The following is a 12,588-nucleotide window of genomic DNA, read 5'->3' on the forward strand; positions in this document are numbered from 1 at the left end:
AACCAATGTATTGGAGGCCGCACGGGCATTCTAACAAGTAAATAACATTCTTGCTTTCACAAGTAATAGTTTCTTTGATATTATAGATCTTATTATTGTTATTTGATTTAAAAGTCGACCTTCTTTTTTCTGTTGGTTTTGATTTTTTGCAAGCTATGCAACTATTACATTTAAAGAAACCATTGGCGAGGGGTAAAGAGTCCTTTGTGTGTTTGCTTACTATTTGATCTTTAGTGTAATTATTCGTCAAATGCATTTTTAAATTTGGGGCACCTCTAAAAACAATGCGTGGTTTATTGGGAATTATGTCTTTTAGAATAGGGTCTTCTTTTAGGAGGTGCCAATGTTTGTTCATTATCCTTTTTAGATGTTTGTTTTTATCATTATAGTCTAATACTATCGGTAGATTGACTTGATTTTGTTGATTGGGTTTTATTTTATGTATAAGCTCTTTTTGGTTGATCTCCAACGTTTGCTGTATGGTAGACTCTATTTGTTCCTTATTATAACCTTTATTTGTTAAGCAGTTTTTAATCTTATTCGCCTGTTCTAAAAAAACTTTGTTGTCCGAACAGTTTCTCCTGAGTCTAGTAATTTGGCTCTTTGGGATGCTGTTGAGCCAAACTTTATTATGGCAGCTTTTTGTATTAATATAGTTGTTGACATGAACATCTTTAAAGTGAGTTTTAGTATAGCGCCATCTTTAATATAGATATTAAGATCCAAATATGTGATCTCTTTACCATTTATTTCTGAAGTTAAAATAATACCCTCTTGATTTGAATTTAAAAATTTGATAAAATCATGTGCTTCCTTTAGGGTACCCTTCCAAATAAAAATAAGGTTGTCTATGTATCTGGAGTAGGATACTAGATTCGACGTCCAGCCATGCCCACTCCAAATGAATCTGTCTTCCCACTTTATGTTGTTCCTGTAAATTGGTATATTGCCTGTTCTGCCAGATTTGAACACTTGTATTCTATCTGTCCGCGGACATCAACCTCGCACGATATACAGAGGTCTGCTATGGCCCCTGATTGGCCCGTTCTCGACATGCGTTCCACGCTGGAACGCACAGAATACCACCGGCCGGCCACGCTGCGTCATTTCCGGTATGACGCGTGCGTTCCACCGGTGGTTAGAACAAACCCACTTCCTTAAACTTATCATTGGAAAATATGGCGCAGAGTCACTTCCGGTTTGACAGCTCGCGCGAAATTAGGACACAGTAAGTAAATTCATTTTCCTACCACATGTCACCAATTGTTCTTATTACATCTGTTATATATTTGGACATTACCAGGACTCTATCCACATTTCTGAAGAAGCCTCCATAGGTGAAACGCGTAAAGTGGATTTTTTATGGACTTTCTCATTGAGTATTTTATGCATTCTGTTTTTTATTGATATATATGTAAAATAAATAGTTTTAATATACTTTGTATTACTCTGAGATTTCCATGATATATTTTGTTCCTGGTTTTCATCTTTATTCCTTGGTGGGGATCATACCACCTATGCGCTACTAACTAGAGCGAGGTACGCTCTGGTAAATGTGAGTACGATACTTTCTATTCACTTATCACCCATATCAATATTGGTATTTACTACACTATGTGGATATTCCTGTCTGTTTTTTCTGTTTGAGACCATCAAGACGTGGACTACTTCATATATATCCTAGGACGGGGATCATTCCGTCTATGCGCTAAAACAGCAGAGCTCTGTATTTAGCTCTGCCAAATGTGAGTGTATAACCATATATTTCTTTATTACTCTTGGATTACCCACAGGGTTACACTATTATTTTGTATATTCTTCTTTTTTTGAGGTATACCGTTGAAATTGTAAGGCCAAAAGGACTTGAGTACGTATGTTCGTATCAAAATAAGGGCGCGGTTTTCTTTTATTGTTGTTCACTGTTGTTTTTCTCATAAGGTGGGGAATCCTTGTGCTGATCACTGCTGCCCATCTTATATCACTTGTTACACTATAGTGAGCGCCTATATTCTGTTTGTTACATAATGTGACATATCCATCCACACACAATTTCACTAGCAGCCCTCATACACAGCCCACATTCATATGTATCATACACAATACCATAAACTACTCCTGAACATATACAATATAATAGCTCATATACGCACAAATACAACGATACAAAGCAATTACAGTAAAAATAACACAAGCAGAATACGGCAGCATACACACCTCAATTTAAAAAAATAGGATCGGCACACTACGGGACATCACAATCCTATATCGGCACAGTGCTGCTAAAAGGTTGCCTACCCCTGTTCTAGTGTAACAACGGCTGCCTGCACTGAGTTATCTTATGCTTTACCACAGTGGAGCACAAAGTAGTAGCTCACCTGTGAAGGACTGCTGACAAGCAGCAGTTAACCGGTTAAAAGTCACACAGGTTGCCTAAGTGCTAGGTAGAATGGCATTTTTTTCTTTTTTTGTTTATTCTCTATGATATGTCTATATCTATATCTATATCTATATCTGCGGCCCTTTCTCTTTAATACGTTCTTTAAAAATACTAATATCCCCAAATTCTTCTATATGAAAATGTGCTGATATCCTCTCAAACTCTCACAAAATCATATATCCAGCAAATCTTTCAAAATTATGAGTCTGTGCACTTATCTACAGTATATATGTGCAAACCACTTTCTTTTGCATATAATAAAGGAGTCTTAGAAATGTTCTTTATCACTCCGATCCCAATCTGAATGGAATCCTTCAAAAGCCGCAACTGATAATGCGGCATTAAAATGATGTCTGTTGCTTTAAGAGCCCTCTGGTAATTATAGGGTTAAATCACTCCAAAGCGGAAATCTATGGAAACATAAAGCTTCAAATAGCTCAATATAGCCTGTATAGTAATTTCACCTCTAGGTGTACCCCCACCTTGTCGTGGGGCATATATAGCTGCCCTCTGAGTTATTAGTTTAAAGTTCAATGTCTCCTTGTGTAACTGAGCCCCTGTACCCAGAGTGGCACCGCCGTCGTAGCTCTCTCCAATATCCCGCAAGGCAAGTACGTATTAGAACTCTCAGGTACCCAAACATCAGACGAGACTTGATGAAGAGTAAAACAACTAGTTTTATTGGGAAAACACACAGGTTTATATACACAGACCCCCAGTATGGGGTCTCCAGTCAATAGATGGTAAGCCCGCCTAGGCTCCTTTGTGTCTGGAAAATCATGAAGTCAGCTCTCAGTTAAACTAATAAGCTCCAGGATACAGATAGCACAACGCAGTAAGCCCCCCAAAACATACATAAAACTGAATTGCATCCCCCACATGATCTACATCTCCGAAAAGGTCTGATCAAAGCGCCCATTCTGTGAAAATAGTGTGTGGATCCATGGGGTATTATCTGAACGCCACCGGTTAAAGTTTTATCCAACAGCTACAACAGTTCTGCCCGAAAATAGTTCCAGACGGTCAGAGCCATTTGTCGGTGATTTAAGGCGAGTTCTATCTCCTCATGGCAGGGGAGCTCCCTTTTGGTTATGGGGAACAATTGTCTGTCCTGAGGGGTAGAACTTCCCTCCAAGAAGGGCCTAACTAGGTCATTGGGAAGTTGGATTAAAAACAGGTCTAACAGTTCAGGCATGAAGCACTGAATGTGGCCGAGGTGGAATTCCAGGGCAAACTTGGATAGCTAGCGCTGATAGTGTCCGTTTCATGGGCAGGGAAACAGGGGTGCTGGATGATGCATGAATACAGGGGGTAGAGCAAAAAGTCATTAACTAAGCTGGCTTCTGAAATCCTTTATTAGAAAAAAACACACACATATATATATATATATATATATATATATATATATATCTCTAACGATGCATAACTGATACGGCCTGATCTTTCATCCACTGGTGCTAGCTCTGTGCAATCTCATTCACGGTCAGCTTCCTGCACCACTTGACTTCCATTTTTCGCTCTCTCAAAGTCTGGTGATGGTTCTAGGAGGATCTGGTTAAGTACCCTTCCTCCTCTTATTTCATTTAAAATGCATTGTACCAATTATCTTGTTACAAAGTTGCAATTAGTGCAGACTTCTTTGTATCTCCCAAAAATAATTATGTCTCATTCAAATGATTATCTGACAACATCAAAAAAATACAGTGGAGGGGGCGGAGCTAAGCGGCCATGCCGAGCGGTCGCACTGGACATGAGCTCCGTGCAAATTCGCTCTTAAACCACCATATACAGCGCAAATTTGACCACAGCAAAAGCGGGGAGACCCGGAGAAGGGAAACCAAGCGTTACAGCGCTAAGAGGCAAGCATCCCGACCGTAATCGGAGGCTCCTACCCGGGGAAAGACCTGAGGCCTACCAGAGGCCCACCCAGATAAAGCGAGGAACTGCAGCCTCTCACCTGGAAGTCTCCCCGGAATCCGTTCCCCCCCCCTCCGCCGGAGAGGGATATCCCGGCACCTAAAGCGACGATTGAAGCACAAAGGTGACAGACCTTCTGAGCCAATACGGCAAAAGTATTCGCCAAATCGGTGGAAAGGCAACTATAATGGCTGCCCAGCGAAGCACACTAGCCCAACCGACCATGAACCCCCTCGGGGATTTCGACCGACTGTGTGCGAACTTCTGGGTGCTGCTGTGCGACCGCGGAATAGCCTACCATCTGGCCGTGAAAATGGTGTCCAAATGGGTCCGTCCAGTGACCAGGCGGCGCCATTACAGTCATTTTACGCAAGCACCTAAACAAGCGACTAGACCCCGCGAACAACGACAAGCTCAAGGGCGGGAAACAACGCCATACCGCATAGGCAAATACCATGGCCCCCACACTCGAGAGACCACGACGGCTAAGATAGCCTCCCACACAAGCTACTCACCAGCTCCAAAAGCAGGCGCCCAGCAAGGGTCACATCCACCCCTCCACAGCATAGCCGCAAAACGGAGAGATGACTCACCGCCCGGCGACTTCCTACGAGACCCAGAGACGGCAAGCCTTCGCACTCCGGGGAGCTGGCACCAAATACATCGACCACCGCAGGGAGCTCACTCGCAACCCCAACGTGGTATCGGTTGATCCAGCAGAGACTTGGACTTAACACCAGGCACAGTACCAGGCACTATAACTCTGCATCACATACCCCTCACGAACTCCCACGAAACTCAGTTGAGAATGTTATATGTACCCACAGTTTTAGGTTTCTCCTTTCTCTTTAGGCGGCCATTGCTGGCCCTTGATACGCAGCGAACCAGCTTACCGTGCAGTTTAAAAGCATACCCACAGCATGACAATGCAACATGAGCCCCAGCATAACATATAGGTTAAACACGGAGACACAAACTGAAGGGTTTCTCTTGCCTATATCTAGTTGTTACACTTAAGGAGAAATGTGCAGTTCCCTCAGGATGTATTGAGGTGTAACTTTACGTCCATGCTAGTTTCACAAACCGTAGCAGCATGTTAAAATAATACCAACCGCTATGAGTGTATTACCCTTATCTAATCTGTAAATAGTTTGTTATTGCTAGATGATATGTGACATGTTGTTACCAGACGTTTCTGATTCCATTATGCATCAATATAGCTAAAATATGTACTACTCAAAAGACGCACCCAACCCATCGTTCTGTACCTAGCCTGTAGTAACCTCACTAAGCCTATTCTTCAGCGTTTGACAAAGCATCTACTAACCAAAAAATTGTGCAGATTTACCAATGCCACTTCCATGTATTACCCTGTAACAAATTTTGCCTGTTTATGCTGTTGTGGCATACCTGAGCAACTTGTATTTTACGCTTGCACTACAAAAATAAAGAATTAAAAAAAAAAAAATACAGTGGAACCTCGGAACTCGAACTTAATCCATTCCAGAAGGCTGTTTGAGTTCCGATTTGTTCGCGAACCAAATCAACATTTCCCATAAGAATTAATGTAAATTTGATTAATCCATTTCAGACCACCGAATTTACAGCATTTTTACAAATGTTAACAGTTTAATATCTTACATGCATTAAATCATAAAGAAAAATAATAATAATAAACATAATGTACAGTAAATTAAATGAAAATGTAACTTCACTTTACCTGCAATGATGAGAGTTGATGGTGTAAGTAGAAAGTAGAAGCGATATTATTGGTTGGATGGGGAAAGGTAACTGTTCCTATGGCATTTAAAATGTGTCTAAAATGAGACATAGCTTTATATTTGAACATGTTTGTGGCATGATTTGTTTGGGTACCGAGGATCGTTCGTGTACGGAGACATTTTTACCTCAAAATTTTTGTTTGACTGCCGTATTGTTCAGGTAAGGGACTGTTCGAGTTTTCGAAGTTCCACTGTAATTACATACTCGGATTGCTATAGGTATTCTCATCAAGAAGCTGGGAGTGTGCTTCCTGTAAATAGCCCTCCCTAATTATAATAATACCCCTCCCCCCATCTGCCAGACTAATCACTATTTCAGGATTTTCTTTACGTTCTTTCAATGCTCTCCTCTCCTGTGTTTAAATTATCCTTTTTTTTGTTTAGAATTTTATCCAAATCGTGTATCACTAATGTGCTAAATGCATCCATTAGGCTTGTTCTTAAATGCTTTGGAAAAAATATTTGTTATTTTGAAAATCTGTGTGTTTATAGTCTGTCTCATCTACCTCTTGTTTTTGTATGTTCTTCACAGGGTTTAAATTGGGGGCAGAGGGGGAAACTTTCCTTAAAAATATCTTCATATCTGCAGTCGTGCTCAAATGTTTGACTCAAAAATATGACTGATCATGCAAAAAATGCTTTTTATTGAAGGATAGTAATCACATGAAGCCATAAATTATCACATAGCTCCTTTTTAAATCATAATGAGAAAAGAAATCACCCAAACGTCCTTGATCAAAAATACATACCCTTCAATGTTTGGCTTTGTTATTGACACACACAGTTTAAAACAGCAATTAAAGGTTAATTTCCTACACCTGTGGCTTTTTAAATTGCAATTAGTTTCTCTGTATAAACAGTCAATGTGTTTGTTAACTCTCACTTGGATCCACTGAGCAGGCTAGATACTGAGCCATGGGGAGCAGAAAAGAACTGTCAAAAGACCTGCGTAACAAGGTAATGGGATTTTATAAAGATGGAAAATGATATAAATAGCTATCCAAAGCCTTGAAAAAGCCTTCAGTCAGTACTGTTCAATCAGTTATAAAGAAGTGGAAAAATCGAGGATCTCTTAATACCAAGCCAAGGTCAGGTAGACCAAGAAAGATTTCAACCACAACTGCCATAAGAGTTGTTCAGGATACAAAGAAAACCCCACAGGTAAGAAATACAGGCTACTCTGGAAAAAGACAGTGTGGTTGGTGCAGGGTTCTTTTTTTGTTTTAAAAAAAGAAGGGGATCTCAGGCCCTGTATTGACTTCCGTGGACTTAATAAGATAACAATACATAATACATACCCTATTTGATTAATATGTGAATTGTTTGATAGGCTTAAAGGAGCATCCGTATTTACCAAGCTTGATCTGCGAGGGGCTTACAATCTGGTTCGAATCAGAGAGGGGTATGAGTGGAAAACCGGTTTTAACACATGATATGGGTATTATGAGTATACCTTCATGGCTTTCGAGACTGCGCTTTCTCTTATACATGAGACCAAGATAGTGGATCATCTAGGGATACATAAAACTGAAGCGCTGCTTTCTAAGCACTTCAGGTGGCGGTGTAATAAAAAAGATATTCGTGTTTATGTAAAAGCCTGTGTTACATGTGCGACTAACAAGTCGTTGCACAAACAACCTTGTGATTTACTACAATCCTTACCTAAACCCAACAGACCACGGTCTAGTCTGGTAATGGATTTTGTAGTAGACCTACATGTATCCGAAAAGTGGTCGATTATTTTGACTATTATTGATCGGTTTTCCAAAATGTCTTATTTAATACCTCTACCTAAACTACCTTCCTCCTCCGAATTGGCCTCTATTTTCACCAAAAAGAGAGCCTGGTTACATGGGTTACCCAAAGATAGTCTCAGAGGGTCACAATTTGTATCCCGTTTTTGGAGGGCTTTTTGTAAACCATTAGAAATTGAGCTGTGTTTTTCCTCTTCGTACCACCCACAAACCAACGGTGCTGCAGAAAGGATGAACCAAGACCTTGAACTGATCTTACGATGCTTCATTCATGAACATCAAGATAATTGGATCAAACTCCTACCTTGGGCAGAATTTGCACATAATAACTATGCACGACTCCACTCAACTATGGGTTTGATGCCATCATACTACCTGAGACTTCTCCTATTACCGAAGTGCCTGTTGTGGAAGAAAGAGTTAGGGAGATTCGTGAGACTTGGAATAGTGTCCAACAGATCTTAAAGCAGAAGGCTGTTGTGCACAAAACCTACGCTGATAAACATCGATCGGTAGCTCCTGTGTACATGGAAGGTGACAGTGTTTGGCTGAGCACTAAGAATATCAGGGTACAGGTTCCGCCTTTGAAGCTAGCTCCTCGTTACATTGGTCCTTTTAAGATACTTAGGAAACTCAATCCCATTTCATATAAGTTGCTCTTCTCTTCTTCATTAAGGATACTTAATGACTTTCTTGTTTCTTTACTTAAACCTTTGTTGAGTAACCGTTACCCGAAACCTCAAAGCCTTTTTATATCCCTGTGAATGGACAGGAGCAATATGAAGTTAAATCTATTTTGGATTCCAGGGTTTCTCGTGGTAGACTCCAATATCTTATAGATTGGAGAGGTTACGGTCCCAAAGAGAGATCATGGGAGGATGCTCTGGATGTCTAATGCTCCTCGATTGGTCCGTTCCTTCCATGCTCGATTCCCTGATCAACCTAGTCCTTCCTGCCCGGTGGGGGGATCTTGAGGAGGAGGTACTGTCATGATCTCTTACCTTACTCCTTTAAATAAGCTACATGTACCTTAAATAAGCTACATGTACCAATATGTGTTTAGTGCATATATTTATGGGGTTAATTATATAAAATTACCATATTAGAAAAACGATTAGCTATTATATGTTTGACAATCACTAATATTAACTTAAAAATACTATCAATAATAGATATAAAAAGGATATACAAAAACATGAGATACCCTAAGAGCATTCAACTCTATATGAGAGATAACAAATATATGTTAAAAATACAAAACAAATATATAAGAACGATCGGCTATACTTTGAATACATAGGGAAATATATTATGAAATAGACAAAGTTAATGATATAAAAAAACGTAAGTGGAATTGTGTGTGTGCGTATATGTGTGTGTCTGTGTGTGTGTGTGTGTGTGTGTATGTGTGTGTATATATATATACACACACACACAGTATATATAATATATACATACACATGATCATAGAAAATGAAAGAAATTAAATGTAACATTAAGACCGCTATGATGTAGTGTATCTAGATAATATACCCACTCCTTTTTCAATTGTCCCTAACGTTTCCCCTCTCCATTGTCTTGTGTATGTTTGACTCTACCTATTCATTTTAACTGGTTGCGGTTATTATTGTGTACACTGGGCGGAAACAGAATGATTTTTAAATCCCTTTTCAATATTACAGTAACAATTTTAATCTGACTTTCAGGGGTCTGGTGGTTCTCCCCACATACTGAAGCCCGCAAGAGCATTCCAGTAGGAATCACCATGCTCTCCATGGGACATCACACCGCACCAGCTCTGCTAATAATGTGACTAGTCAGAAATATTGAAAGGGTGAGGGGTAGGTGGGACTAGAAGCCTTTCTGTTTAATTAAATTAGTGATGCACACACAGCTCTGTTCTTTGACAAGAGTCAGAATTCCTATGGAATGGGGACATTTCCTACTTGGTTTTTAGCTGACCTACAAAATGCCGTTAATTCTGTTTCGGACTATTTTCCTTTAGTAAACTGCCAAGATGCAGCTATTTGTCAAATCTAGAGAATATCCCTAAATATCACAATTATTTTTATTTACATTCACAGTCTAAAACAACTCCCAGAGTGATCCTACTCTGTGACTAAGTAAACCAGGAGAGAGAGAGGAAGCTGGGCTGGGGAAGAAGACACAGGTGAAGAGGGGACAGATCTGGATAGAATAGGGAATGGGATTGTAAATCTGTGAGAGGGGCATGGACAGATCTGTGACCTAGAAATTCCTGAGTCTGAGAACAAGAGGTTGATATAAAGGAGCGAGGCCTGGCAGGGGGACAAGGCTATTCATAGAGAGAGCCTGCGACTTGGCTGGGAGGAATGGGCTCCTTATTGTGTGTCAGAGAGGAGGCCAGGATCCAGCCTGCATGGAGACTGAAGATCTGTCTAATGCAGTATACACAACACAGCCACCCCCCTTATAAACACAATGACATGTATACACAACATAACCCCCCCATAAACACCATGACATGTATACACAACCTAGCCCCCCATAAACACAATGACATGTATACACAACACAGCCCCCCACAAACACCGTGACATGTATACACAACATAGCCCCCCCCATAAACACTGTGACATGTATACACAACATAGCCCCCCCCATAAACACCATGACATGTATACACAACACAGCCCCCCCCCTAAACACCATGACATGTATACACAACATAATACCCCATAAACACAATGATATGTATACACAACACAACCCCCCACATACACACCATGACATGTATACACAACACAGCCCCCCATAAACACCATGACATGTATACACAACACAGCCCCCCATAAACACCATGACATGTATACACAACATAACCCCCCATAAACACAATGACATGTATACACAACACAGCCACCGCCCTTATAAACACCATAACATGTATACACAACACAGCCCCCCACAAACACCATGACATGTACATGGATGTCATTACAATTATGCCCCCCCCCCCCAGGAAAAATTCCTGCGGACGCCCATGTGTGGAGGCCAAAAGATAGATTGAGGTCTAACAACATACCCAGGTATTTTAAAGAGTAGACTGCGGTCAGTGTGCTATTTGATTTTGTTTTGATGCATAGATGTGAATTGTGTAATTTAGGTATTGTTCCAAAGATCATTGTGACAGTTTTGTCAGTGTTTAGGAAGAGTTTGTTTTTTATGATCCACTTTTCTACCTCTGAGAACTGGTCTTGGAGCACAGCCTCAAGCTGCGATAGATTGGATTACTGTGTCGTCTGCGTACATGTGTACATTTGAGGATTTGCAGACATTAGGCAGATCATTTATGAATAATGTGAATAGTAGGGGGCCGAGCATGGAACCTTGGGGAACACTACACGTGACTGGGAGAGGGAGGAAGGCACTATCAGAAATGGACACTTATTGTGATCAATCCAATTCATATGATCGAAACCAGGTTTTCAGACGATCACCAATACCTTTTTGAGTTTGTGCAGTTGAATGTCATGGTCTACTGTGTCCAAGGCTTTCGCAAAATAAAGGAAAATAGCTCCCGTTAGGTCTCCTTGTTCCATGCCAGTTTGGATGTCATGGAAAACTTTTAAGAGGGCAGTTGTAGTTGAGTGATTCGGGCAGAAGCCTGATTGATCAGGGGTCAGATAGTTTGATTGTTGGTAATACCCACATAGTTGCGTATGGACACATTTTTCCAAGAGTTTTGACAATGCAGGGAGCAATCATATAGGGCGATAGATAAGTATTGTCACCACTTTTATATGATTGGTACTACTCTCGCAGTGTTCCAAAGTTTGGGTATGCATCCAGACACCAGGGATTTATTGATTAGGGTAGTGACAGGTAGGGATGTGCATGGGCAAAAAATTCGGTTCGGTACTTCCAAAATCCAGGACTTCGGCAATTCGGCACTTCGGTTCGGGACTTCGGCAATTCCCGAACCGAAGTACCCCTAACCCTACCCAAACCCCTAACCTAGGGTTGGGGTTAGGTGTAGAGTTAGATTCCTGTCATCATTACCTTTGTTTTCCCTCCTGTTTTGCCACCTTTCAGAAATCCAAAGCAATTCGGCACTTCGGCAATTCGGTTCGGTTCGGCATTTCGGCAATTTGGACATTCGGAAGTGTCCGAATTGCCGAAATTTGTCCGAATTTAATTTCGGACCGAAACGAATTGCACATGTCTAGTGACAGGTTTAGCAATTGCTTGCGCACTGAGCTTTAACAGCATCGCTGGGATTTGATCAGGTCCAGACTGGTTTTTAATTTTTAGATTATTAAGGTGTTTCTTAATGACACTAATAGGTACAGTTCTAAAAATGTTACTTCTCTATATTGGGTCTTTGCAAACTTAGTGGGGCTTGATTCATATTTGTAGTTTCAGTATACGTGTCATTTGTTAGCTTGGCAATCAGGGTGGTGGAACATCTGAAAACAAAATAATTGTTAAAGGCATTTGCTACATCTAGGGGGTGTTGCTGGGTTTGGTTGTCATTTTGACAGCGGAGGGTTGGGAGTGAATTGGGGTTTGTAAGTTATTTAGCATTTTCAAAACATTTCTAGGGTTTGAAATGTTGTTGTTCAGATTTTCACTGAAATATTGGGCCTTGGCCAATTTTTGTTTGTTTTGTGCATATATTTCGCCATTGTCTAGGCACAGTGATCGTTCATGGAGCCAG

The sequence above is a fragment of the Pelobates fuscus genome, chromosome 9 (genome assembly GCF_036172605.1).
Source record: "Pelobates fuscus isolate aPelFus1 chromosome 9, aPelFus1.pri, whole genome shotgun sequence".
In the NCBI taxonomy this organism is placed as follows: Eukaryota; Metazoa; Chordata; class Amphibia; order Anura; family Pelobatidae; genus Pelobates; species Pelobates fuscus.